We start from the raw sequence: 25,552 nt of genomic DNA on the forward strand, positions 1-25,552 counted from the left end.
AAGAACAGTAATCACATTTAGGCTAAAAATGGCATGTGCAAGTAGATGCAAGTAGGCAAGTAGTTCACCTAAGAACAGTAATCACATTTGGGCTAAAGGTGGCATGTGCAAGTAGATGCAAGTAGGCAAGTAGTTCACCTAAGAACAGTAATCACATTTAGGCTAAAGATGACATGTGCAAGTAGATGCAAGTAGGCAAGGGGTTCACCTAAGAACAGTAATCACATTTAGGCTAAAAATGGCATGTGCAAGTAGATGCAAGTAGGCAAGGGGTTCACCTAAGAACAGTAATCACATTTAGGCTAAAAATGGCATGTGCAAGTAGATGCAAGTAGGCAAGTAGTTCACCTAAGAACAGTAATCACATTTGGGCTAAAGGTGGCATGTGCAAGTAGATGCAAGTAGGCAAGGGGTTCACCTAAATTCGGTAATCACATTTGGGCTAGAAATGGCTACAGACATATAGATAACTCTGCAAGTTGGACCAGTTAGTAGAAAAAGACTACCACATGGTCGGGGGGCGCATGATACCAAGAAGGATCTGTGGTGTTGAGGGCATTGCTGTGTATGAGTAAACATGTATTCGTGTCTACTGTACTTGCTTCTTGAGTACTATAGAATGATAGCTGTTCAGTAAGTGAGAGAGCTCCAATCACACATTAAGAAATGCGTACAATTTGTTTAACGTTAGTAAATCTCAGAATTTGCGCAGCTGGTGATTGTTACCGCTTTTGTTGTTAGAAAATCAACAATTACAAATGTAGGTGTATCGCTTCAGTTATTTCTTAAAAGAACTTAGCCGTCTTATGTAGTTAAGCATTACTCACCAAAACAGTTCAGTTAAGCTGATAGGTATCATGGTGCTGTACATGGCCAATGTACCATACATGTTTAGAATCAGTATAATGCGGCTGAGGGCGTCTCCAACTTCTGATAGTGAGAGATCCTGGAGTTGAAAGGGCAGAGATCCTGGCCCCTGGCTCCTACGGCTCCGACTGGCCGCCGGCGTGATCCGCCTGCCGGCGGTTACCGCTGATGTAAATGAGGCTCAGCCTCGGTTTCAGGCCGCGCTGCGCCCGGCATGGGCGAGTCAGGCGCCGTGTGGGGACAGGGTCAGGCAGGCCCTGTCCTGTTCCCCGCTTGTCGCGTGGTTCCTCTGCTGGGCTGGGGGTGCTGGGGGGGCTCCTGCCCTCGCCCCACGATGAGGAAGAGTGGAGTGAGGGGGTTAGCAGGCACCCAACAGGCCTTAGAGTGGCCTTGGAGCTGGCCGCCGGCGTGATCCGCCTGCCGGCGGTTACCGCTGTTGTAAATGAGGCTCAGCCTCGGTTTCAGGCCGCGCTGCGCCCGGCATGGGCGAGTCAGGCGCCGTGTGGGGACAGGGTCAGGCAGGCCCTGTCCTGTTCCCCGCTTGTCGCGTGGTTCCTCTGCTGGGCTGGGGGTGCTGGGGGGGCTCCTGCCCTCGCCCCACGATGAGGAAGAGTGGAGTGAGGGGGTTAGCAGGCACCCAACAGGCCTTAGAGTGGCCTTGGAGCTGGCCGCCGGCGTGATCCGCCTGCCGGCGGTTACCGCTGATGTAAATGAGGCTCAGCCTCGGTTTCAGGCCGCGCTGCGCCCGGCATGGGCGAGTCAGGCGCCGTGTGGGGACAGGGTCAGGCAGGCCCTGTCCTGTTCCCCGCTTGTCGCGTGGTTCCTCTGCTGGGCTGGGGGTGCTGGGGGGGGCTCCTGCCCTCGCCCCACGATGAGGAAGACATATATCTGGACGACATGCTCCTGTTAGCCCAGAGCTCTCAGACTCTGCTCTCTCATCTGGAGTTTACGGTAACTCTTCTTCAGAGCCTAGGGTTTGTGTTGAATGCCAAAAAGTCCATATTGAAGCCTACGCAATGTATCCAATTTCTAGTGTCAAACTAGTAATTATATTGTGCCTCCTATTGCTATGAATATATGTATATTGGCCTACGCCAAGCTGCTAACAAGCTACTTGTGAAGAAATTCGTGTTGCAAGGTCCTGACCCTAAAAATCAATGTAAGCCGCCATTTTAGGTTCTCTCTCCCAGTAAAGTCACCTTGTGAGTTAAAATGGCGGACGATGTCATTCAGAAAAGAACATGGCCGACATAACCTCTATGTACAGCTAATATGTAACTTTCCTGCGCGCCACTTGTTAGGGTCATGAACTGAGACCCTGTCCTTTGCTGACCTGTGTGTAATAGATTACCTGTACGAAACTGATCCATGTACATATAGTAACTATAATGTCGTTTGAATAACTGAATGGGAACGCCTGTTTAACTACATTGTATAAACTAAGTCCTGAGGCGTAATGTTAGGCCTAGAGCATACACGGTTACCATTTTTGCGTGTTGATGAGTAAACCAAAGATGAACTAGATACATATAGACAAACAAATTAGAAGTGAACCTGCACAAACCCTAGATCAGTAATATATTAGAGGAATATTAACCCCCAGTAAGGCTGGACAGCGGGCGGAAAAACTGTATAAAAGCCTGACTGTTCCAAGGTATTTTTGCACTCACTGAGCACACCGAACCACGCTGGAGTTCACTGTGTTGTACTGAGGGCCGATAGCTATCTGATTTTGTTCTGTTCTTTTTGTAACTGGATCCAGTATAAAATAAAGTACTTTGTATGTTCCTTTGTAACCTGTGTTTGGTGTATTTCCTTTTGGGCTACCCGGCCTCATTATTTCTCCGTTTTCACACTAGGCTTCGATATAGATTCAAAAGATTGCGTCCTTCTCCTCCTGGGCAGAAGGCTAGCCAAGATAAGGAAAGAGATCCAAGTTATCCTCAAGAAGGACAAAATTTCCCTCAGATTGTTAGCCAGAATAGTGGGGATGTTGTCGGCTTCCATCCAAGCTATTTTCCCAGCCCCTCTTCATTACAGAGCGTTGCAACGTCCGAAAGCTCGGCATCTTCGCAGATGTCTTTCTTACTCTCAGATGGTGGTGGGTGGAACTCCTTTGGTGGCTCAAGCACATGGAGGCCTGGAATGGCAAAGCAATTTTTGGTCCCTCCCCGGATGTAGTTCTGGAATCCGATGCCAGCAAAGCAGGTTGGGGAGCCAGACTGGGTCAGGTCTCCACGGGGGGGAAAGTGGTCCAAGGGGGAGAAGGAGCTTCATACCAACGGTCTGGAATTTTTAGCAGGGTCTTTTGCAGTCCGAAGTTTCCTCAAGGATCAGGGGAATTGTTGTGTACTCCTTCGCATGGACAATGTCTCAGCAGTGAGACATGTCAATCATTTGGGAGGGACCAGGTCCAAGGTCGTAGCGGATCTTGCGAAGGAATTTTGGCATTTTTGTCTGGTCCGCAATATTGTATTGAGGGCAGAATACCTTCCGGGGATCAGCAACGAGTTAGCGGATTGGAACTCCAGACACCTCCAGGACAAAAGCGACTGGATGTTAGACAGGGGCCTTTTTGCCAAGATAGAATCCCTTTGGGGTCCGTTTACGGTAGATCTGTTTGCCTCGAGACTAAATTGTCAGGTGCCCAAGTTCTTCAGTTGGAGACCAGATCCTGGCGCTCTAGCTACCGGTGCATTTCTACAGGATTGGTCAGGTCAGAGGCTGTACGCCTTCCATCCCTTTGCAATGATAGCCAGAGTATTGGTTCAAGTTCGCAGACAAGAAGTTATGCTAGTGATAACCCCCTTTTGGCCTTCCCAAATTTGGTTTCCGGCTCTCCTAGAGCTCTCAGTAGACATTCCTTGTCTTCTTCCCTTTCATCCACAGTTACTAACGAACCCGGGAGGTTTTCCACACAAGTTGGTCCTTCAGGGGCACCTCTCCCTTATGGCGTGGAAGATTTCAGCGCTTCCTGGTGCTTCCGAGGACTTTTGCAGGACTCTGTGTCAGTCATCAGGGACTCTTGGGCCCCCTCTACCAAGGTGGGATACCCTTCAGCTTGGAACCGCTGGGTTAGCTGGTGTGTGGTTAGGCACCTCAATCCCATTTCTGCCCCTCCTGTAGAGGTGGTTAATTTTTTGGTGGATTTATTTAAGGAAGGCACAGCTTATAGAACCATTAATGGCTTCAGGTCTGCTATCTCAGCAGGACACCTTTTGGTAAAAGGGGAACCGGTAGGTAGACATTTTTTAGTGCGAAGAGCCCTCAAGTCTATTTGTATCAAAATCCCTCCAAATCCTAGCTATTCAGTTCTTTGGGATGTTAATTTGGTATTAGATATCTTTAGACCCTGGCCCCCTAATGAGGATTTGCCTCTACAACAACTTTTCTCCAAGTTAGCAATGTTGCTGTGCGTGGTGTGTATTAAAAGGGTGTCAGATATCAGAGGTTTAGATGTAGATAATAAAATGTTTACTCCTGAAGGAGTTACCTTTTTTGTTTCACGAAGAACAAAGTGTATGACTTCCTCAATATCTTATCCAGCTTTCCCTGAAAACAATAAATTGTGTGTTATAGCATGTTTGAAATGTTGAGTTAAAAACAGAGTCTGCGGCCTCCTAATACCTCTCAGCTGCTGATTTCCTATAGAGAGCCCCATAAACCAGTATCCCCTTCCACTTTGGCTAGATGGATTAAGTGGGTCATGCGGGAGGCGGGAGTTGACACTTCCTCTTTTGGTCCCCATTCTGTCAGGGGTGCTATGGCCTCTAAAGCCGCCTTTTTGGGCAGCAGCCTAGAACAGATCCTTAAAGCAGCTGATTGGTCAAGAGAGTCAACTTTCAAAACGTTTAATCATAAACGTATTGCTCACGTAGCTGTTAATGTTCTGCAAGGGCTTTGGACTTGCATAATAGGAGCCTCCTGTCTTGCCATAGAATACCTAATCCCCCACACTAGCGTGGGATGGGGGTTTAGATTCTATTAAAGACAAAGAGGCGAATATTATTACACCCACCCACCGTTACTTGTGTTCTGGTTATTTCAGATTTCGGGTGAGAGGTCCTGCTTTAAGGAGATTGGTTTGAGTTCAGTTGCGAGAGTTCAAGTTCGCCTGTTTTCATGGAATCATCGCTCCCGGTGCTACGCTGAGAATTGCTGCAGTGAATATCCAAGGAAGGACAGCAACAGAAAGAGGAGTTGGTGTTAGAGGAAGGGACATTTATGGATCTTGCTCTATGCCCATTGGTTACCCGGAGAGCATGACCTGTCCGCCATTTTGGATTGGGAATATTTTATATATTGTTTATTGAAGTTGTGATGACATTTGTCTTCAAAAAGTTTTATTCAAAAGTTTTTTCTTCTTTGCCGCTATGTCAGAGTAAAGATTGAATGCATAATATTCGCCTCCTTGTCTTTAACAGAATCTAAACCCCCATCTCACGCTAGTGTGGGGGATTAGGTATGGTTTACCACTTTTTCACCACTGTAACAGGCCCTAGATGCTTTAACATAAACTATTTGAAATTACATGCCAAAATAATTCTTAAGATGTAGCCTCCAAAGCCCCGCTGAAGTGATCTGTAAAGCCTACCATGTAATGACCAGCATACATCAATATGTCATCCTATTTCTCAAATAAGTTAGCAACTTTTAAAAACATGTATCATATTTCATAAAATTCAGAGAGAACAAGTCTAAAACAAAAAACTCTTTGCATATTCAAACAAGCGATATATTAAAACCTGATAGTTACAATAAATTATATAAAAAAAGCTTCCATGCATGTACACACAGAAAATTAACCAAATCTTCATTGGCTCCCATTTTGCAGGCATAATTTGTGCTTCCTCGTGCACAATTTCTCTCATTCATTGAGGGTTGGGTAAATGTAAACGTCCTATTAGCATCAGCCTCCTGCATCCTGGGGATCCTATTTCACAGACTTTTTCTTGCCTTCTAATATGTGTGCGGAAGTCTTCATATAAAACTGAAGAGGGCAGCTTATGTGTATTTTGGACATCTGTCTCTCTCCCTATCGGACAAGCTATTACTTAAGAGCTACAATGACAGAATGTGCAAAATTTAGTTACGTCCCACCCCACTATACAAATGGGCAGTGCCCTACATCCTCCCCATCCGACCCCCCATACCACAAGTATTTCTCTTTACGAAGGGAGGACAAAATCGTGCTTACACTGAAATTCAATTTATGATTAGCAGAACATCCCAGATGTGTTTTTAAAAAATACGTACAAAATCTTAACTTGGCCAACACCTTCAAACCGAACATTTCCAATTTAGCTAATAAGGAGATACCAGGTGTACCTTGAGCGAGGAACAGGAATTTATTTTGAACCTGTACTTGACACCGGAATTTATTTTGCAACCCCTCCAGGAAATTACCGTTTGAACAACCCCAGATTTCGTTGCCATATAAAATCATGGAACAGACTTTTGCCTTATATAACACTGGGCACTTGTCCAATATGAATGCCCCAAACTTAAAATAAATTAAATCTTAAAATGCCCTTGAAACTTTAAAGATGGCCTTCCAGGTGTCTTTGTAAAATGATTGACCCTGAACTACCTCCTCATCTCTATTTTCATTTAAAAATCAGCTACAAGTTTTCCCGAACAACATCATTTTTGTTTTTATCATATTTAATTTCAAACTACAGTTCCCAAAATAGTAATTCGTGTATAGCAGGCTGTGTTGGAGACCTGCCAGAGTTAAGTCCAAAATAGCTCGGTCAATGGCATAAAGAGGCATGCTATAAAATGTACCCTTCCGAGAGGGTGGATTTACTTTCCTAAGCGAACTGCTAGCGTCAAAGTATAAATGGAATAAATAAGGGCCAACTGACATCCCCTTAAATGCTGTGAAAAAACAATGTATAATTCCCCGATCTTGTATATCGGACAGATGCTGAGATGTCTGTGTATCACAGTTGGATAACATTTAATAAACCATTAGCCACCCCAATTAAAATATAAATTACGCCACAAGATGTTTCTATCAAATAAAACGCTTCCTCGAAATCTAAAAAAAGCCACACAATTTCCCTCCCTTAACCTTACCGTATTTCTACATGGTGTTGCCCAGAGTGAAGCAGCGGCCCACTGTACTAAGCCCTCCCATGTAACCCGCTTGGCAGAGTTTCAAGATATTGTTACTTTGAGCCCAGTCCTTCAGTCTGAGCAACAAACCTTTGGAGAATATCTTACTGGCAATGCCCAGTAGGAAAGTGGCCTATTACAGTGAGGCAGGGGAGAGGTGTCTGAGGACTACTTGTCCAAGCAGATGCACAATGCCTGCCTCGACAAATGCATTAAATATTTGGTTCCTTTAAAAAATGTGGCCCCCTCTATAGGCGCTAATTGTTTTAAAAAACTTTTTTTGTCTTTTAGCAATTTTTATATGCTCTTTTGAAATTACATATCTGGTCAGCCGTGTACACACCACTCATTCTATCATGTTTCACATTTCTTTTCGAGATTCTACATTCTGCATCAAACCATGGGGCATCCCTTTCTGTAACCTGTACACCCTGAACTGGGGGACAGTTTTTGCCAATAGCTCTGTTCCGGGTAGTTTCAACCAAATACGGATACAAACGGACACTTTCCTTTCTGGCCAATAAACTTTTACATGAGAATATCATTTAATTACTTGTGAAATAGTAATTATTTCCAATGCCTCTTTGTCAAGCTTAGGCATCGCCAATCAGCTCCTTTGGCTGTCGAACATAATTTTCATGGTGCTTACCCCTGGCTATTGGAAAATTAATTCAAGAGAATAGTGATCACTCTGTGTTCAATCAGGAACGCAACATTTCATAACATTCCTGAATAGAAAACAATCCACAATACAGTAATCAATGACATGACTGAGGAACAGTATTACTGGTCTTGTATGCTTAGGAAAACACCATTTGCCACTAAAGATCCCAGAAAATCCCCAGGCAGAACCCTAAAGTACACCTGAAAATCAGTGCTCCATTTGTGACCAATTTTTACTGACTAAACATTTGCACTACGTTTCTTAAAAATATTTAGCTTGAGATCCTGAACCCCCTGGTAATGTTTATTTAATCCTTGACTGATCCCATCTACCTAAAAATGTCCTACTGACCTCTCGAATTGCTTATTTCCTGTTAACTACCACTTAATGTTAAAGTCACAGGCTTAGCAAATTTCCTTTACTAAAATTGCATGTGGTCTTAACTGTTAAGTACTACAAATTAAAATGCTCCATTAACATTCTTAAGTTTACTAAATTACTAATTTGGGTAGCAATATTTGTCTATCAACTGAGTGCCGATATGTCCTGCCAAAAAAATGCTCACCATTTCATTTGATATGCACATTTTGCTCATGGCACACAAAAGGCTGGGGACCCCTGTCATCGGCCATACCCAATAGCACAAAAGCATGTACCATTTACAAGTTGGCACCAACCTACAAATTCACCAGATCGACTATATAAATTGCTGTGGCTATAATATGTCTTGAATCAAACAGACTCAGAATGTGTTCAACTTTTTTTTTTTATTTACCAAATGCAGTTCAACGGGCATAGCTGCATACTATAAGAATGGACACAGTTTGCAAAAATACAAAGCAACCATTCTGGGTTTCAAAATGTGGAGCCTTCTTTAGGACTCTTCTGGCATTGCACATTGCACATTTTGGTGGCAAGCTTCCTTCTCATCACTCTGCAGTCCATTGTAGGTCCATTGTAGGCCAACTGTTGGCCTTGCACACAGACCTCAAATATTCTACAAAGAAAGATAGAATATATGAATATAAATGGACATTTCAATAGGCACTCAGACCCCACCCACAGAGCCACACACCTACACACACTCAGCCCCTCACAGCATCCAGCTCCCCCAGACCACACACTCACCACCCATGGCCAAATTCAGCAACCAGCCCCCCCCCAACGGGTGCCTCAACTGCCCCCCCCCCTTCTGCCCAATGGCCTCCCACTCATTCGCCCCAAGTTCCCACGCCACTCTTCTCCCCCCCACCCCCCTCCAACTGCTCCTCCACCCCTCTTCTCCCACACACAATTTCCCAGCGCATGCACACTCACCCTACACACACAGCCACACCCGACATACAAGGCCTCCCCCTTTTCTTCCCCCAACACCTTCTGCCCCCGCCTTCCCCCATCTACCAGTCAGTCCCCCCTCCCCTACAACTGATCCACCTGTCTGCTCCCCAGACAATATCTCCCACACGTGTACACACAAGTCAGCCCCCCAACACCCATCCCCAACACCCAGACCCCAAACACAGTACCCAAGCCCCGATAGACACATCCCAGTACACAAACTCAGTCAGCCCTCCCAGCAGACAGCACTCAGCTGCCAATTGTCCCCTTCTCCCCAGCTGCCCCACCCTTCTATCCAGCTGCCCCAGCCCCTCTTCTACAATTGCCCCCTTTTCCCACACCCCTCTTCATCATCAGGCAGTCTGTGTGGTGGGCCAGGGCCCCGCTGTCAGAGGGACCCTGCAAAGCACCAGTGTCTGCTTCAACTGCTGTGCAGCTTCCATGTACGAAGCATGCTTGAGGTCATGGTTGCCTCCCAACCTCTTGTGGCTCTAGAGACACGCCCGTTCCAAGAAGTCCTTCAGATGCTGCAGGACCTTTAATGAATGCTTATCACTTTTTCTTCAAGCAGCGCATTAAAGCGGGGGCGATTCACAAATGATGGCCCATTTAAGAGTTCATTGTTTTGGATGAGATGTTCATAATGTTTCTGTGTTAAGAAATGCAAATCGGCATTTGCATTCTGACCGCACACACGAAGCACCAGTTAGCTGCCTAATTCTACTCTCTCCTCCAGGTCAATTACAATATATAAAACGTAGAATCTAATGAAAATATCACATCATATATGAATCCTGCATTTGACTAACACAAACACAAACAGGTAACTTTTTTCACACATTACATATAATTCGACATTTTCAAAACTCAAAGACCATTATTTTGCATTTTGCTCAATTGCTTTCTGGTATTTGTAGTCTCCCAGTCAAGAGGGGGGAATAATGCCACAAGTGTACACTTTTTTCTTAATATATTGCCGTAATGATTTATATATTTGAATGGGCACCTTGCTATGGCCACTGAAGCCAGAAATATTGGGGTCATCTTTCAATCCTCCGTCTCCTCACACCTTGAACCTTGCCAAGAAGGCCCATTTTCAACTCTGCCTCCTTTGAGCCATTCTCCTTTTCCTCACCTTCCCGCAGAAGCTCAATTTCTCTAGCACTCTGGTCCTCTCCAGGCTGGATTACTACAACAACCTCTTCCTCAATCTGCTTCTTTCTTCACTTTGTCCTCGTACAACTAATCCAGAATAGGGCTGTAAAACTTATACTTGACTTCATGCCTAGGGACCGCATCTCTCAAGCTCTAAAATCTCTCCACTCTTCTCCTTCCCTCTCCCCCTCCTGTGCTAACCATCCCCTCTGTCGCTGAGATTGGCGGCCTGGTCCCCCATGAATCCAATAGAATACTGCCCTTCTACCCCAATTGGCACCAGCATCCCCCCTGCACTGCCTTCTGGGCACATTCCACCTGTCGGGTTGTTTGCCTCCGAGCTGAACCTGTTGGGCGGTAGACCTCCACCCTTGCACTTACCCATATCCCCCTTTTTTCTATTCACTGCACTTGCACATTCTGAATGTCACAAGGCCTAGTAGGACCGCTTTTTGTTTCTAATTATTTATTGTCAGTTATTAATGTTTATTTGCTCCCCTGTTCCCTTACCTTTTGCCTTGTGGCGCTTTGAAACACTGTCTTGCTGTATACGCGACTTATAATCCAATAAATGAATAAGGTATGTGTACTTTTGAAGTCACCTTTACAAAGTAGAGTATTGTTGAAAGCCAGATGTGGGTTAAGGGGGATGGATGGATGAGGGCATGCAAATCCTGAATATTTGTCCAGGATGTGGAAAGAGAGGTAACAGTCCTGGAGACTGGTGAAGTTTGTTTTTCTGCGATTGTGGCCATGGGCTGCTTTTCAGGGCACAGGTAAAGGATACATGTGGGTGGACAGTAACCTTTTTCAGAGGGCGGACGCAAGCACCTTGGGCATTTCTGAGGTCGGCAAGCTTGCTCAAGCATTTGGCTACCAGGATTTCACCCATGTTATGTTTCCAGTGCATAAAATGATTATCAAAGCACATGCTCGTTTTGGAATTTAGTTTTCTAGGGAATATTTCACTACATATTGCTGGGTTAAAAAGGGGAGCACCTTTTATACTTGGCTAGCGTATTTAATGAAAAATGTCCTCTCGGTTATTTTGTCTTTTGCCTGGTGCACTTTAAAAGTTAAGTGAACTACATTTGTGTCTTAATTTTTTTAAATGTATTTATTGAGCACATGTAAGGCTCCTATACAACAAAAGGTGTTTCCGGGTGAAAGGGGGTAGGACAGAGGGGAAAACAAATACAACGTTCCCACTAGGCCTTGTGACATTCGTATTTTGCAGGTCCAGTAACAGAAAGTGCAGGGGGTAGGAGGCAAGTCAGGGAGGAAGGATGGGGTAAGGGGGAAGTGCAGGCAGGAGGGGACCCAGGGACTGGGCAAGTGCTATAGGGAGCCCAAGAGGGCAAGTGCCTGCGTTACCTGGTGTGAGGGTCAAGTAGTGCGTGGACAGGGTGGACCAGACTCCGTAAGCTAGTCAGGGAAAGGTGCCCATATGGTGGCGTTAGTAAGGTGGTCTTGCTGTATACCCCGATTCAATGGTTTAGAGTGAAGACTCAGTGTAAAGACATAGTGTACCCAGGCCCAAAGCCTTTAGGTAAGGACAGTGCAGCCAGGCCCACAGCATTTACACAATGACAATACAGCCAGGCCCAGGTCCAGTATATGAATGAGCATTTAAAACAAGGTAGTCAACACTGGAAAAATAGCCTGACAGATGAGCATTTCCAATAACTATGTCCACCTTTTAAACCTAACAATGCATGATGAAATATTCCAAGGAAAACAAAATCCAAACAGGAGACGTGTGCTTTGATGCCACTTAAGTCGTCTTGTGGGTCAACATCTGCACTGGAAACATGACAACCTGGGATGAAATCCTAGTCGCTGAACACTTGAGCGAGCAAACTTATTTAATGTGTGCCTCAAAGAAATCCACAGGAGCTGCATTCTCCCTCAATTGGCCCGCCCTTCTCTCATGAACAGCCCCAGTAAGAACACTCAGTGGGATGAACACTCACTGCTGTGATCTTTGTGTGATCGGCAGGTCCGATTCCCAGCAAGGCAGACTCAGCCTTTCGAGTACCAACTTCGGTTGGGTGATATTGTATGTAAATCTGTTCTATGTAAAGTGCTTTGGCGAAAGCGCCATATAAATAACATTCACCAACTGCCACCCAATGCCTTCAACCAAACACCCTTCGCCCACTTCTACCTCAAACACCTCTCCACCTCCCTCAACTGCCCCATTTCACCGCGCAACCGCTGTCTTTCTTCCCCAACTTTCTCCTTCCAAGTGCCCCCTTCTCTCACAACTGCCCCTCACTCCCTCTCCAACTGCCTCTTCTCCCACCATCAACCCCCAACCCCCACCTCCCTTCTCCCCATCACTTACCCCCTTCCAACCCAGCCCTTCTTTCCCAAACTACTACTTTTCCCTCAACTACCCCGCCACCTCCCAAATGCCCCCACCACCCTCCCCCCACAACCCTTACCCCCCCTAAAATTGGCTCCCTAATCCCTTTCTCCCTCAACTGCCCGCCCATGACCAACTGACACTCCCTCAATTGCCATCTCACGCTTCCTCTCCAACTGCCCAGACCCTCCTCCCCAGACCCTCCTCCTCCTCAATTGTCCTTCTCCCTCAACTGCACCAACCATCTCCCCAATTTCACCATCACCCTTAACTGTCCTTCTACCTCCCCATCAATAGCCCATCCTCCCTCAACTGCCCCCAGACCCTCTTCTTCACCACATCTGTCCCTGACCCCTTCTCCCTCAAACACCCATCAAGTCCCCTCCACCTCCTCTCTCTTTCGCTCTCTCTCTCTCTCTCTCTCGCGCTCTCTCTCCCAACTGTCCCTCCATACCCAAATGCCCCATCTCACCCAGGTGACCATCCCTTCTCCGAACTGCCCCTTCTCTCTCCCACGCAACTGCCCTCCAATCCGCTTCTCTCCCCTACCCCTTATAGTGACCCTTCCCCTTCTTCAATTTCCCCCACAGCCCCATTCTCAACAATTGCCTTCTTCCTCAACTGCCACAACCTTCCTTCTTCCCAATTCCCCATTCGCCCCCTTCTGCCTCAACTGCCCCAACCCCCACCACCTTCTCACTCACGTGCCCATGCATATTCTGCTCCAATACGAGCCCCTTCACCACAAACTGCAACTCTCCATACCCATTTGAACCAATTCTCCCCTTCTCACCCCATCCACCCTCCATAACTGCTCCCTCTTCTCAACCAACTGCCACTCCTTCTCCATCAACTACCCCCTTCGATGAAGGGCTGATAACTTCAACCCAGAAACTGTAAAGGGGCTGCTCTGTATTACACCGTAGTGGAGTCCTTTTATGAACGACGCACGGGATGCTATTTAGCAACAAAATAGCTAGTTTTGCTGATCTGATTATATTCAGGGTTCTGAATACAGTAAAGCACGCCGGCCAAGTGTGTGTTTAAATCTGCTTTCAGTTTTTACCCATTATTGTGCGGGGAAATGGCACGAGATCCCGAATGCTGCACACAGCAAGGCGATCCACCACTCAAAGTAAACAAGCCCTTTGTCTGCTGAAAACAGTATACCTTAAATTGATTCATGTCTCCGAATTATCGCTGTAGCTCCAGAACTCCACAAGGACCCGACAACATTCCTTTGTTAGCTTTAGCAAGCGAGGAAGCACATGTGGAGCCTATCCAAACAGATACACGAGTCCCCTATCCTGCCTAAATAAGCCTACAAACTACACAAATCACTCCTCATACACAGTTTCACTCAACTCGTCTTTAAAGGAAAGAAAATTACCTCTGGTTGATCCAAGTTGCTCCAAACGTGCATGCTCCCAAGCCAGGAATCCATGATTGTAGTCACCTTTCTTCCAGTGTTGCCAATTCAGAAGGAAAACATAAGCTGAATGCCCCTTCAAAACAAGCTGACTCCAACCAAATAAACTGAAAAACAACCACATCTCTAAAACACTGTGGATAGGTCTCAGAAATAAGAAAAATAACAATAAAGCAAATATACATAGAGAGAACACAAATATAATGTTACAACCAAAAGCATTAATTAAAATTGCATTTTATTTTTCTAACAATTAGTGTCTATTTTAATTTCTTGTATGTGTGTGTCTTATAAAAGCACATCATTGGCCGTGGCGTTAGGTTTAATAACCAGTGGAGGTGAGCAATTACTGGAGAAACTATGGACCCAATGAACCGAAGTAGAAAAAAGCAAATAGACAGATGGTGGAGGTTGTGGGGTGGAGACCGTATAGAAAGTAGAGATATACTGGGGCAGAGGAGATTGTGCCATAGTGGAAAGGTGAAAGCATAATAGCGTTCGCAACGTACAGGAGGAATTAGGTCTGTAATTCTATGCAATCCTTTTGTAGGACAGCTTGTTTTTAACATACGTCAGCCTTTGTGGGGGCTAAGGTATGTAAAGATCTCAAGTTTACAATGGCCATGCGTGATAAAGCCATCCAGTCATGTGTTTTTGTTTTCGTTGGATTATGGGAACTTTACGTTTTTGATTGAAGAAACTACAAGTTACAGAATTCCAAGGAAAACGGCCCTTCATGGCCACAGGAAGCTTGAGAGTCTGGGGTATGTCAATCATTCCACAGTTGGTCAGTACTTTTGTGCGACACATGCCAAGTATAATCAACTTTATTCCGATTTCTTTATTTCATAGACATTTGTAATGTACACTTTCAGTAAAAAAAAGTAGGGGGGCCAGCACTGATAACAGGAACCCAAAGGAATGTCTGTTAGTTGGTGAAACAATTTTGCACCAAGAACGGATTTGTTATTGTATATGTGTTATATATTCACATGTTATGCTCACGTGCGTTCCGTTTCCCTAGAACAGAGAACGTCTGCCCTTTCGTTCCACCCGAACGAAACCTGCATTCCCTCCCCGACTGCTCCAGCCTCCGGGGGCCGTTAAATAAAGCTGTCACTCACCTCAACTACTGTCGCTCTATTACATTTGGCGACGAGGCTTCTTTTCCGTGACACCCAGCCCCCGGAGCTTTAATATCGTGCTCAGCCTGCCTCCGGCTACAACGACGGCCTGGCGGCCTTTCCCCTCTTGCCGCCACCCCCCCCCCCATCGCCCCAGTCTTGCCATCTGTGGGGAGGTGGCCGTCCGACAGGCCAGCCTCAAACTCCAGGTACCTGATCGGAGGAAAGAGGTACAATTTTATTTCACATTGTATGTACGGCACTGCATTGCATCGATTGCATCTTACGAGCGCAGCCTAACGGCCGTTCGAGGAACTGACCTCGCAACGTGCCCTGCGTGCAGCCATTTTGTCTGGGCCAACCCCAGTCCCTCGTACATTGCATCAGCTGTCCCTAGCAACCGCCCCAAGGCTGCGCACCACGACGCCCCGCAGATCGCAAGGGGCAGAGAACTACATAAAGAGACCAGCCTAGTTTTTAGAGAACACTAAAAAAAATGTTTTTTTTTTTCTTCTGAGAAAAGTGTATAAAGTACTCCCGGCGACCACAAACAACGCCACACACATCAACGTTCCCCGCAAATACAAAACAGTGAATTTCTAAAAGTTGAGACTACAAGTTGTGCAACCCATCATCTCTAGCTAGCCTCTTCATCCACTTTAGAGCCTCTTTATCCTCAAATATGCAGAACGTGCCGCATCCCACCAAATTTCTTCCTTGCCCCGGAATCCCAACGTGCCCCTGGGAGCAATGGCTGGACAGCTTCCAAATATACCTCAGGGCCATTGGCGGAAGTAAATTTAGCGACGACCTCAAGGAAGCGACCCTCCTGAACTGCTTAGGAACCGAGGGCCTCAGGATATTCAGGGCGCTCCCCGAGCCTGACAGCACAAGTGGAGCTAACAACCGGAAGTTCGACACTGCATTAACAAAGCTCACCAAGCATTTCGGCAGCAAGATAAACATTGTACTAGAAAGATATAAAAATTCTTTTCTCGGAAACAAACGAAAGGTGAGCCTGTCGACGCATATTTAGCCTCCCTCAGAGTACTCATGTCCACGTGCGAGTTCACAGGTGTCAGTGACGAGTACTTGAGAGACCAGCTTGTCCTCAATGTAGCAGACCCTCGCATACAGCAAAAACTATGGCAAACAAGAAATCCCTCACTCGACCAAGCCACTGAGATAGTGAGGAGCATGGAATTCGGGGACCATTGCATGAAAGAGAGGCAGGCCCTGAAGGAGGATACCGGAGTAGAGGTGAAATATGTGGAAGGGAGTTCTGACTACGAGCAAGATGGGGCATTAGTAGCGGCGGTAAAAAATGCCCTCCAAGACACCAGGAGAAGTTCTAAAAGAGGTAGAACATCAATGTACGACAACCAAAATTCCACAAGTTGTCAAAAGTGCGGATGGTATAAACGCCATGTAGCTGGGAGGATGTGTCCGGCCAACAATGTTGAGTGCTATAAGTGTGGCCAGTTAGGCCACTTTGCTAAGCTCTGCCGAAACACCAGAGGGAGACCACGTGGATCTAGCAACAGCAATAGGCGACCCATCAGCAGATATGGGTCCGTCAAAACTGTGGACTATGAGCAAAAGTCAGACAGTATGCTATCTGTCAATCAGACGCACCCACAGGTACAAATTCTCACAGTCACTTCCTTCCAAGAGGCGAATGGTCCATGGGTTAACATGTACGTCAACAACATACCCTTGAGAGTCATGGTAGACACCGGATCCCCATATACCATGGTGGACATTGAAACCTTTGTAAAGGTTACTTTTTGGCAAGATCAAGGACTTGCGACGCTCCTCAGTAAGAGCCACTGGGTATGGGAAAACACCCATTGACATCATGGGATACACCTGGGTCAAACTCGTTTCGGGACAGACAAACATACTCTAAGTTGTTCGTAGCAAGGAACGGATCCTCCGTAGTAGGATGGGAAGAACAGGGAGCCCTCCAAGTGAGGATACATCCCGGAGAAGATATCCCCATACTGAGTGTGCTCAAGAACGATACCGACATCAAGGCTAACTTGGCTGAACAATTTCCCAAAGTGTTTTGCGATAAGATCGGATTGCTCAAGGGCTTCCAGCACAGAATAATATTGAAGAGAGGTGCCGTTCCGGTGGTCCATCGGGTGCGTGGTGTGCCCTTTGGGACCAAGGCAGCACTCAAGGATGAACTCACGCGCCTGTGCAATGAGAACATCATACAACCCATAGAGAGTTCTTAATGGCTCGCCCCCATTGTCCTTGTAAAAAAGCCCGACAATTCCATACGCATGTGCGTTGACCTAAGAGACCTAAACAAAAACATATGGGTTGATAGACATCCTCTTCCCAATATAACAGAACTTCTCTCAACCATGGAACCAGCAAGTTTTTTTAGCACCTTAGACCTCTCCTCGGCATACCACCAAATTGCCCTCGATGACAATTAAAAGGCCCTTACTTCTTTTGTCACACCCTTGGGAGCCTATATGTTCAACAGAATGCCGTTCGGGCTTGCTTCGGCTGCGGCGGTGTTCCAGAGACTCATGTCACATCTCTTTGGAGGTCTTGATGGAGTACGATGCTTTCAAGACGATATTCTTATATCAGCCATAACCGAGGAAGATCACGATGCTAAACTTATGGGCGTGCTATGGATAATACAAAGAAGTGGACTCACCCTCAAGTTAGAAAAATGTAACATAAAGTGCAATCAAGTCTCCTATCTTGGCCACTCCATCGACGCCAGAGGCATCCGTCCCAAGAAAAAACTACTAGACACGATATTGAGTTTGGCTGAACCTACCAATAAAGACCGATTGAAAAGTTTTTTAGGAATGACGGAGTACTACTCCAAATTCGTCAGTAACTATGCTAATAAGACAGAAAACATGAGGAAACTCATGAAGAAAAGTAGTAGATTTCAATGGTCCTTAGATTGCAAAAATGAATTTGAAAGTCTCAAGTCTGACATCAACCAAGCTCCAGCTTTAAGCATGTTTGATTACAAGGCTAAAACAATAGTGTCAGTGGATGCCAGTAAGATCGGCCTTGGTGCGATACTAGAACAACAACAGAAGGGCAACATCATGACCATCGCATTCGCATCAAGAGTGCTCAGGGATGCGGAGTTAAATTATTCCACCATTGAGAGAGAAGCTTTGGCTGTTAAGTGGGCCTTACAACATTTCAGAAATTTAATTTGGGGTCTACCCATTCTATTAAAAACTGATCACAAACCTCTAGTCAACATCCTACAATCCAAAACACCACATCTTATATCCCCTAGAATAAGACGCTGGTTCCTGGATGTAGTGCAATACAATTTTCAGGTTCTCTACAATCCGGGCCCACTAAACCAAGTAGCAGATTGCCTCTCCAGACTAACCATCAAGACAAAACTGACACCGAAAATGAAATTCAAGACGAAGACATCATAGTCACCATCCATTCTACTATTCCCTCCAATGAGTGGACACGCATCACCAAAGCCGACACAGAACAACAAGAAATCAGAAGAGCTGTATTGAACGACTGGGAAGATATCGGACAAGGCTTGGCAAAATTCACTCCATTCAAAAACGAAATATCCATTAATGACAACCACATCTTGAGAGGTAACAGAATAATCCCAGCTGTAGCACTCACAAAGAAACTACTTGAGCTAGCCCATGAAGGACATCTGGGAAGAAGTCTCACAAAGAACAGGATAAGGTCTAACTATTGGTGGCCCAACATGTGGAAAGAAGCAGAAGAAACAGTAAAGAATTGCAGTGCCTGCGCTTCCAGCGACAAATCGAAAACCTTAAGGAAAACACCACTTCAGCCGGTAGAAATCCCCAAACAGGTATGGTCAAAATTGGCCATAGACATCATGGGCCCTTTTGAAAATCTGGAATCTGAAAAAATATACATCATCGTGATCGTGGACTACACTTCCAAATGGACTGAATGGGGTGTGGTAGAAACCTGTGCAACCCTGGAAAAAGTCATCAACTTCTTGACAGAAATATTCAACAGGGAAGGTGACCCCAGAGACAGTGTCAGACAATGGGTCCCAGTTCACTTTGTTGGAATTTCGCGAATTCCTTGCAAAGAAATGCATCAACCACATCACTCTACCACCCTATGTCCAACGGATTGGTGGAAAGAATTAACAGACTAATAAAAAGTGTCATCCAACTAGCCACAGCCAATTGCATGCCATGGAGAGGAACCCTCAAGGAGGCCCTACTCGCATATAGAACAACGCCACACTCCACCACCAACTCAGAACCTTTCACCTTGATGCGTGGAAGAACAGCAACCAACCAACTGAGACCAGCATGGATTTTCTTAGACACTGGTGAAGCAAGAATAAACACAGAACAGAAGATGGACATGGAACAAATACATAGAAATATAAAAGAGAAACAAAGGAAGTACAAAAATTACTATGACCATAAGAATGGAACGAGACAAATGACACTACAGGAAGGTGACTGGGTCTGTGTCAGAGAACCCAAGAGAATACTCAAGGGCGAATCAAAATTCAGATCCCCACAAAGAGTCACACACTGCCACAGAAAGTCTGCCACTTTAGAGGATGGAAAGAGATGGTCCCACGACGATCTCGTGAAAATAACGAATGACAATCACAGACCTAGCACTTCCAAAAACAGCCACTTTAATGACAGGTCAAGAGAAGATGAGGAAAAAACAACCACTGATACCAACGGACCCAGTACGTCCACAGACTCACACACTGGCACAACTTGGCACAGTGAACACTGTCCCAACAATGAGAGACCCTCAGCCAGGAGTTTGTCGAGAAGGAACCGGATCATCATCCAGAACTTCAAGAGTGATTTCGTCTATTATTGATCAACATCTGTCCACCCCTTCCACCCTGTTTTCCTTCTCCCAGTTTCCCCCATCCCTCCCTCTTTCCCCTGTTTTCTGTTTCCATAGATAAGGAGATGTTATATATTCACATGTTATGCTCACGTGCGTTCCGTTGCCCTAGAACAGAGAACGCCTGCCCTTTCGTTCCACCCGAACGAAACCTGCATTCCCTCCCCGACTGCTCCAGCCTCCGGGGGCCGTTAAATAAAGCTGTCACTCACCTCAACTACTGTCGCTCTTTATTACAATATGCCACCTTACCTCTCTGTTATCAGCAAGTATACGTGGGTCACTGGGTATCCTGTGTATTCATATTGGTAATGATACGGAACGAGGTGTACTGTGGACCAATATGAAAATGTCCCTCAACTGACATGAATTAAAAAATGTTACCAGCTGCATCTGTAGCTCGCATGTGCTTCTTGCGGGGTGTAATTTAATCACTGTATGTTGAAGGGGAAAGCGGTTATCGAGGATGTTTTGAAGCTAGCACATAATGCTTGGAGAAAAGCACGCAGAATGTATGGCAGACCAAAATGCTGCATGTGCCTAACAGGGCAGGACCTTTCATATTTCCACTCTTGCCCCAATGGTCAGACCAGTCTGGTCTCATTATGCTTTTACCGAGGCACCACTTTATCCTCACGTCTTTGCCCTCTGGGTGTTCTGCAATAATTACAGCCACCAGCATGGGCTTTAGCTACAGGCTCTTCTCAGCCCCTCTGCTAATGAAACGTAGCAGCAGAGGTTGCGGCGCTGCAGCAGTCCAGTCATTCAAATTAAGATAAGAAGGCCGACAGTGACGGCACAGGTAAGTGCTTACTCATTCATTGATGTTATGAAGCAAGGCTGTGAAGCGATTCTGCTTTTTGCAGATTTTGTCTGCTTGAACTCAACAAGTACAACAATAAGCACTTCCTGGGGTGAATAAGCGGACAAAAACCTCAACAAGCAACCTGCAAAAATTATAAGCGACTTTGGGCAAAAAGAAGCACAAAGTTCCTTATAATAAGCATACCTGGCAACACTGCTTTCTTCTCTCCCAGGTAGACAACACAGAAGCAACCTTAAAAGAAAGACCACAGTGTGGCATTCAGATTGACATAGATGAAAGACTCAGCATTTCCTATATGTATGCTTACTCTTATCCCCATTTGCACTCAGCTGATCTTTCTGCGTTTGGACTATTCTCTGCTCATAGGCCCAGGTTGAAAAAAGAAAAAAAAGAAAAAGGTTGCCCCTCTTATCTGGTCCAACAAATGCATGCACAGCAAGAGCTTTAGGTTTCACCGTGACATGGTCATCAATTGTAGTTCTCGAAGATCTGTAAAGCATTTTCAACTATATTTAGATGTGGTTCGGGGTGCCTTTGTGATGTGGTTTAAATCCTGTGACATAGTTTTGATGTTTCTGTGGCTGTAATTGTAAAGCACAGTTTGGCTCACCTTATGGTAGCACAAGCCGAATGCAAAAGCATGACTCTGCCAGTTGCTTGGGGATGCAATACTGAAAAGGTAAGGTTTCCAGTACTGTAAAATATTTATAGGAGGCTCAGGACATATTATTATTATGAGGTCTAGTAATGGAGCAAAGTTTGGTTTCACCCTCGTCGGATGTTGTCCCAGGAAAGGGATAGGACCCGACATGATGCATGGCAGCACTGAAAAGCAATGCTGGGGTACATGTACGGACATAACAAAACACACAGGACCTTACTTGTGCATAGATGCTTTTCGGGGTGACGTATGCTTTTGAACCTAAGCGCACCTACCCAATGCATTATGTGTTCGGAAACTATGCATGTTCGCAAAACCACTAACAACTCTCAAATATTTCTCTTACCCATAAACACAACTTCATACTACATACCTCTAATGCAACAAAACACTGGACTCTCACAAACCACCAGGAACTACACACACTTAACAAGAAAACAAACCATCCACAAAATGCATACACGCCCACACCCACCAACGGACACCAAAGACTGACTGCAAACCAGCACAGAGTGACAGGTGTCACAGAACAGCACATCAAAGCTCTTGTGCTTTTCCCACTCCATCCTACTAACAATACCCTCTACTACCCCTCTTTTCTTTTCAGGTCCGCCAGAGCACCAAGAGACAACGCAAGTGGCAGCAGTGTGACGTACAATACCAATTAATATTAACAATAACATGAAAGCAACATAATTACTCCCTTTACCAAAAAGCTCCTTTAGTTTCCAGGCAACATCAGGATAGTACGATAGTTCAGCTCTTGCAATGAATTTCAGACGCATTATTTTAGTGTGCATTGAAAAACTCTCTGGTTTGTAATGCATGCAGTAGATTTTATCTCATGTGTTTTTATTTGAGACAAAAGTCTGATGGGATTTTTCACCCAACAGTCTCCTATTTGCCCCATTGGGGATGGGGAGTACTTGCTTTTGACTGCGATGGCAAAGGATTCTCACCCAGGGGGTGCATGCCATCTTTAAGCGTCTGGCTTCCACTTTGGCCCAACATAATCTCAAGCTTTACCCTTGCCAAGTTGGGGATCGTTACTTAGCAGACCGTGCGGACCATCCATTAAGTATATATTTTCTGGAGGCTCTGTGTAGGTTCCTATACATAGTGTGGTGTTTTCATATAAGATTTATTTATATTGAAAAGTTTATGTAAAGACAATATTTTTTAACCAAGATATATTTTGTGGCCAATCTTTTCTTGTGTACTTGTGGTAGTTGACTTTTACTTGGCAAGTCGGTTTGATGAGAGTCTTTACTTTTGGTTAGCAGTAGAATAGAGGACAAACTTGGCTTAGTTCATGATTGGCTGCATGGCAGGCTATACTAATATGTGTCGTGAAACACATGGATTTGTTTTGGCAGGGTGCATAAACTAATTAAAATGATTTCCCTGCATATGCGTCAGTCACTTATTACTGAAAGAAACCCATTTCTGTGGATTGTACGCTTTTTAAGTGTGATTGCTGTTGAATGGTATTAACACCTGTACATTGAGTATTCCAATTGAAATAATGGCCATACTGTGCTTTTTACATGCAATTAAAAAGAATACCAAAAAGCTGTGCTTAGCAAAGCATTCTAAAATCATTCAGCACAAGAGCAACAAAGCAAAAGCTGAATGACAATCAGTATTAGTCAGCAAATCATCATACAAACTCTGTGATGCTCTGAAGTTATCATTAGGACATGCCCAAATCATGAAGAACAAACATGTTTCATGGCGATGCTCCCGAAGTAATCAGCAGATCATCCCCATATCATCAGGGACAAACATGGCAATGCTCTTGAAGTAATCAGCAAGTCATCCTAAAATCATCAGGAACAAAGTTTTCTAAAATAGAGAGGATGTTGGCATAAGCAGCAAGTCATCCTAAGTGGGATGCTGGAAAATGCATTGAGGGACAGGGCCTCCCTGTCCTTGTCCTTCCTTATCATGTGTGTTCTGTGTTACTTTCTGCACAAGAGTCCAGTTGGGACCTCTGGCAGTGCAGCTCATCCTCTTTTTGTTTGTGGTTAACAGAGACCCTGGGGATACCCTTATGGCACCCATTGGCAGGGGTACAACCCTGTGCCCCTACGGTATGTTTTTGGGCACATGTGTGTTGCCCACAAAGCAGGGTATGAGCTAGTGGCAGCTTCATGCTGATATGACAGGAGCTCAGAGGATACCCAGGCCCTGCCATAGGAAACAGTGGATTCCTAAGATAAGGCAGATGGCCCCTGGGGCCTCTTGGTTTCTATTGCCTGTTACTTTGTTTTCGCTAGGTCCTTGGAAACCCTGACTCTGTCCCTTACCCTGACTGGCTGTTGGGTGGAAGAACCATATATGGTATTGTGGGGAAGTCCTGGCCAGACTGGCTGGAGCCTTCCCAGTGACTGTATGTTGTGGGTACACCCTTGGGGTGGGACCTGTGTGACTAGAATGTGTGACCAATATGCATTCTATGTTATGGGTGTCTGGTTTCTGTGTGTGGGACACAATGAAAGAGACAGCCCTGTCTGAAACTGACACAAGTGCAGTGCAGTGTGCTGAACATTCCTTGTTGTGGGTTTTTGGGAGAAGCGAATGGCCTGAATGCCTGTGAGCCCGATTGGCTGGCTGCCTGCCTGCTTGAATGCCCTTATGTTAGATTGGCTGACCGCGCCTGGCTCAGCTTGAGTGAATAAGGGACAGATGTGTATGGCTGGGTGACCCCTCACTTAATTTGTTCAGAAGCTGAAGTCGAAACTTGAAGCGGTTCTTGGAAAACCAGCTGGGAGGAGTAGATTGCTGCTGCATTTCCTTCAATATAATCCAAAAGCAAGTCTGTCGCAGACTGATCCGAGAGAGGACCTGGCTAGGAGACCTCTCCCGAGATACGAGGGACCATTGTGCAAAAACAGCTGTTGTTCATGGAGGTACCCTGGAAGCCAACTCTCTGAGTCCAACGTTCGGAGAAGGGGTCCGCTGAGAATCCTGAAGCGAGCACCTGGACATCAAGGTCTAAGTCAATTGACGTTGACTGGGGTTCGGAAGATTTCCGTGACTGCTGGAAGCCAGTTCCAAACTTGTCGCCCAGAAGCAGGGACACCTTGACGCTGTGCTGCTCGATGCCCGGAGCAGAGAAAGCTCCACCTTGCCCGAGAACATTTGACAGAATGCTCCCTTGCCATCACAGCCGACCACTTTGTCCCACCGGAGAAAGTCGAGGTCGTTAGCTACAGAGGAAAGTCCGCCAGTGGGTTTCCCACCACCAGAAGCCGACAAAGACATCCTCGAGGACACTGACCGAGTGAAGATCCGTGGTGCAGTAGTGGTCGTGTCCCGATCCCCAAAGCTATCCTGAGATATGAGCTGCGGCTGCAGCACCAACAGGCCAGAGGACCGCTGACCATGACATCCGCCAAAGGTCTTTCAAGTCCGCATAGTCTTACTTGCAACACCCAACACTTTTGCATCAAGGTCTACCGCACGCCTCACCTTCCCAGGACTTCCACCATCAAGGAAAATATCGTCGACTAGCACTGCGAAGGTCGAATCTGATGTATGCGCACTAGTGTTCCACTTTTCCTCGAGGTTCTCGACGCCCAGTGGCTGCTGCTTTAAAGGGAGTCCACCCTCCAAGGATACCGTCGAAGAAACTCTTCCACTTCAAGTACATTGGGGCGGTTGAACTTTTTAACCAAGCAAGGCTTATTAAGCATTTATAGACTGGGCTAGTTAACTCTTTCATTATAGGTTGCCCAGGTGGTGGAGGGGGGGATCCTCACTCAGAATTGTGCATCTCTATCCAAACAAATCATTATGTCATTGCTTAACCTGCCTTCCTTATTATCTAAGCTGATACACCTTACTGAAGGATTTGTATTCTCTACTATAACTGCCAGCAGTTGATGCATTTTAAAAGAATCTAAAGTCGAAGTGTGGTACCACATAGGATTGTATAGACTCATCATTATAGAATTACCAGAGTACAACGTGTGTTATTGAATTGTGTATATATCTCTGAACTTTATTTGTTATATAAAGAACTGTCTTAGTACATAATAGTGTGTGGACATTCTTTTTGGGGGATGGGGGGGCTTAAGGACTCACTGTACAAGACCCAGCCTG

The sequence above is a fragment of the Ambystoma mexicanum genome, chromosome 2p, assembly GCF_040938575.1.
Source record: "Ambystoma mexicanum isolate Mex_15411 chromosome 2p, UKY_AmexF1_1, whole genome shotgun sequence".
NCBI lineage: Eukaryota > Metazoa > Chordata > Amphibia > Caudata > Ambystomatidae > Ambystoma > Ambystoma mexicanum.